The sequence below is a fragment of the Rhagoletis zephyria genome, unplaced genomic scaffold (genome assembly GCF_001687245.7).
Source record: "Rhagoletis zephyria isolate East Lansing unplaced genomic scaffold, Rhagoletis_zephyria_1.1 Rzeph_scaffold_00526, whole genome shotgun sequence".
In the NCBI taxonomy this organism is placed as follows: domain Eukaryota; kingdom Metazoa; phylum Arthropoda; class Insecta; order Diptera; family Tephritidae; genus Rhagoletis; species Rhagoletis zephyria.
The window spans coordinates 1-5,385 of NW_016157610.1; positions in this window are offsets into that span (position 1 = coordinate 1).

Below are 5,385 nucleotides of genomic sequence, written 5' to 3' on the forward strand. Positions count from 1 at the left end.
ATTCAAGTCTTAAGCTAGTATAAATTATAGCGTGGTTCTCTCCACAACACACTGTGTCACTGTGGCGTTAATAGTTTAATTGAGTTTATGCTTCCCGCTCTTTAATCTTTTTACCTTTTTATAACCCAAACTCCTTTTAACAGCTACTCTTCTCCCACTCTCTCTCTTTCGCTCTTACTCCCCTTTGCCATTTAAAATGCTGTCATCTCACTCTGTTGTCATATCATAAAGTTTGTGCATTGATATTTAGCCTCTGGTTTTTAGCTTTTGCCGGCCAAACCGTTTACTACCAAACTTTGTGGTAATTGCCTGACTGCTGTCACAACAACAACATCAACTGCTGTTTATTGTAGCTAGTTAAAATGTGTGTAAGCGCTCTTATTAAAATTGTATATCTATGTTTTTTTTTGCTTGGACTGTCGGCCTCTAATTTGGTGGGCATCATCTGGTTTGCGGTTGCTTGGCACTGTATTTAACTTTTTGCATAATTTTCATGGTACTTTTTAAATGACAATTTCGGCTAGTTAGTTTGTTTAAAATATATTACAGATTATGGTTGGCCAAAATGCAGAATTTAGTTTAGTAAATAAGTGCCTATTTACTTTGTGAACATTATGTTGATTATTTATGTAAAAATGGCGACTAGATTTTAAAGTTTAATCAACGCAGCGGAGTGAAAATTTTCCAAGTGCATATGGCAATTTACTGAAAAGCATTATTTATGCAAATTAAGTGCTCAAGTTTTAACTCAATATCTATTTAAAATATAAATATTTATTTGGTTTATTTAGAACTTTTGGCATTGCAGTCATAAAAAAATTGAAGCGTATATAAAACTAAATTTGCATGCATTAACAATTCACGTGTATTAGTTATGTTGAAAATTTACATACGTTTAAAACAAAATAGACTGAAAAAAAATACTTTTCGAATTTCACACTGACAAAAAAATTTCCTTAGTTACTGCATGTATTACCAATATTGCGTCAAAAGCAGGGACCTCACATAACAGTTATTGACGAAAATTGCCATTGAAAAATGCTCTTTGAGGGAAATGTGCTACAACTAAGTGATACACACTAATTGATTTCTTTTTTCACCGAGAATTAAATTTGAAAATGAATTTTTATTTGTCATTTTTATGAAAAAAAAATAAAATTTTTTGTTTGATTTTTGTTTTACAAATCCAAATTAACAATTATTTTTGATCTTTTTCTAAATAGTCTGCGAGAAACAGTTGTTTTTGATTTTTATATTATTTATAAAAGTCAACAATAAAAATCAGTTAGTGACTTTTACTTTTAAAAGTCATCAATATAAATCAGTTACCGACTTTTATTTTTTTTAGTCATAAATATAAAAGTCATGTATCACTTTTCGCAGTTATGAAGGTGTTGGAGAACAAAAGTTTACTTCGACTTAAATATACAAATGACTTTTATAAGTATGATTTAAAGAACAAAAGTCAGTGACTGATTTATATTGATGACTTTTAAAAGTAAAAATCACTGGCTGATTTTTATTTGTGACTTTTATAAATAAAAGTCTTCGGTAACTGTCACTGATGATTTGTTTTGTGACTTTCATAAATAAAAGTCTTCGATAACTCTTATCTAAGACATATAATTTAAAAATCAAAAATAACTTTTATTTGCAGTTTATTTAGATAAAAATCAAAAATTACTTTTATTTGCAGATTATTTAGATTAAAATTAAAAACAATTGTTATGTGGGATTTATAAAATAAAAATCAGAGATAACAGTTATTTGAGGAGTATTTAAATAAAAGTACAAAAATAACTGTTAAAGAGCGATTTTTTAATAAAAGTTGTAACTGTTAAGGTCCCTGGTCAAAAGAAGTGGCAAAATGGTATAGCTGTATATGGCGAAATAAATATTTAGTTGGTGAATGTCAGCAATTTGGTTGAACCTTATAGTTGCTATGGGAATTGGTCATTAGTATTCTGCCTGTGGTTCCATTATTCAGAATTCCAGTCGCCAGTAGTCCGTAGAATTCCAAATTAGTCGTCAGTTGTCAATTGAAGTTGACAGTTGTCACCAGGGGTTCAGATTGTTAAAAAAAAAGTGTAATTTCTGGAATCGTCCAATTTTATTTTTTTTTTAAATTCATGTATTCGACTTAACAAATATTTTATTTAAAAAATAAGATCTTGTTATGATATAGTTTTCAGATCCAAAAAACGAATATAATACCTTCAAGGTAATAATAAATAGCACAAATCACTTATGTATATAATGTATGATGTACAAACATTTTTCTTAAAAAATACGCAGGCTTTTAAAAAATATTTGTATTAACACATTTAGCAATAGGACTGCACAATTAATAAATTTATTATAACTCATATTAATCGATTAATCGCACAATCTGCTTCTAAACTCGCGGCGTTAAAAATAAATCGCCCAAGCCTATTTCCTTAATTTTTACGTGCAAATATAAAAAAAGATCTCAAATTGGCGCTATATCGCCTAATCTGGTTGTCACCGTAACTAATCGATTGTATCTTTGTACATTAGCTTTACGCTAGCAGAGTGCCAGTTACTGTCGAAATTTGATCCTTCTTCTAGTTGTTCCAAGATCCTTAAGAGCACGTAATTTACATAATTTATAACGTACACAATTACTTACCGGAAAATCTCCTGCTTTGCAACTAACCGTGACTTTTATATCTTTTTTATAAGTTTTTTATATTTTTAAAAGTCTTTGGCAGGCCTTGAAATATACCTCATACGTTCTAGTTTGTCGATAAATTTCGATAAATCGATGCATATCGATAACTCAATGAATTTGAAAAACACTAAAATCTCTTAACTCAACAAAATTCGATATCTCGACTAATTTCGATAAATTTCGATAACTGCATTTCTAGGACTTGCTAAATTTGGATAGCTCCAAAATGTATATATCACGATATAAATCGATAACTTGATAAACCTGCGATAGCTCTATAAATTTCGATAACACGTTTAATTTTGGTAGCCACAAATTTTTCGAAATTTGTTGATCGATTTCTCTGTGATAACTCGATAACCTTGTATAGCCTGGAAATTTCGCTAACTTGATATATTTTTAAAATTCCAAAAACTTCGATTCGTTAAATCGACAATTGCAGTAAATCAATATGTATCGATAATTCCATAAGTTCAAAGAACTCGATGCATTACGATAACTCGCTAAAGGGCGTTAACTCTATAAATATTTTTAATGCAATAAATATAGTTAACTTAATAAATTTTATTAACTTGACAAATTTCGATATTCCCATAAATTTTTATAGCTGGATAACTATATGTAAATTTCGACAGTTAATAAACATTGCTAAATTTGAATAATTTCGCACGTTGCGATAACTCAATAAACATGGATAACTGGATAAATTTCGATAACTCTAAACTTCAATGTTTCGATAAATTTCTGTAACTTGATAACTTTCAATAACGAATTTTTTTTATAACAGAAATTATTTCAATTCCTACGCACACTGGAGAAGTGAAACTTACGTTCACATCTAGAAATTGCGATTAAAAAAACAACAATTTCTTGTCATGTGATGTCATGCCATGTGATATCATGTCAAGTCATATCCTGCGATGCCATATCATATAATGTGATGTGATGTCATATAATGTGATCACATGTCATGTGCAGATTATTATATCGATAACACTGTCGAACACTGTCGAACACTGTTCATATTTGTATCGATAAATGTACCGGTACCAATACTGGTATACATACCGGAAAATGTAACGATTATTATAGCGATGACGACATCAGTTATTATATCGATAACAATATCGATTATTATACCGATAAGAATATTTATTATCATATCGATAACATTCGTGTGTTATATCGATAACAATATTGATCTTCATCCTCATCTTGGAACTGGCTGCCAAGATAGGTCGTCGATCTTCCACTCACGTATCGATATTCTCTATGGTTTTTAAAATATATTATTATACCTAAAACCCGTCAAGAGTATTCACATAAAATCAACAAGAAATCTCTATGGAATTTTCTTCGTTTTACGTCTTTTACATCTTAGACTAGAAAATTTTCAAATATACTATCTTCTTGTTTCTATAGGTTATAGTACCCTCAGCGCAGAGAGAGAGAATGAAATCCCACCGCACCCGGTTATCCCTATCCTTTAAATCTTCTCTCTAGGCTTTAGGTGCAATGGGAAAAAATGGCTGAGTGCTTGGAAAGTTGTTTTCGGTTTTCCGGTCATCGGCAATTGCATTTTATTAATTTTTTTATTTTCTGATATTATTTTCCATAATTTTTATTATCTTTACTTCGAGTTTCGCATTAACTCAGTAATAAATTTTCACTTCAGCGGTATATGGAATCCAAAAAATTGGTTATGGTTTTAAAATATTACCAACTTATGTATTCCCATTTATACTAACAAATCCCGTATAAAAAATTTTTGCAACTATTTACACTTTTTGATTTGAAATTTTTACATATATTTGCTCACCGAACATTCTTGCGCGGCTTTACATTTGCAAAACCACAAGACGACCAGCGACCAAACAATTTGGGTCAGCTATAAGCGTAAATGGAAGGCATTTACTTTTAAGTGCTATTAACCAAACATACATATTTCCCACATAATATGTACATTAGAACGTATCACAAAAAAAGTTCAAAATCCAATTTTGTTGTTTTTGCGAGGCGCGGAAAAACAATTTTTATACTCCGCAAATACCCTCATAGTGAGTGTTAAAAATCGCTTGAAACAAATTTAACTTTTTTTTTCGGCCCATAAATCGTGATACAGTCTAATGTATATACAAATACATACCTAGTTGCTTTTACTTTCACTTAGTCGGGTATGCATGTGGGTTCGCTAAACGACTGGTATGCGTGCTTACTTTTACATCTGTTTAGTTATTTGATATCAGCATTTTTGGGGGCAAAGCGTTTTTGTTTGGCGGCGCATAATTCCAACTAACTAACTGCTATTTTTAAAATTTTTTAGATTACTTATATTTTTTTTGCAGTGCTGTGGGTGAGATTTTCTCTATTTTTCAACATTTTCCCCCTAACTGGCGTCAGCAAAATTTTGAATATGTGATTATGTGAAGTGCGCAATTTCAAAAAAAAAACAAGTAAGAGCAGCGCTGTCTTCGGCTATGCCGAAGGCTTCATACCTTTCATGAACATCTGCAAATTTTAGTTTGACAGATTACTGATTTTGAATACATCTGCATACATCGATAGAGGAGTTACATACTTATATAAAAAATCGCATCTAAACAATCAGAGGTATGGAAGATATACTTTATATGGCACCAATCTAAGTGATTTTCACTGCTATGTGATCGGTATGTAAACCGGTAACACAATTT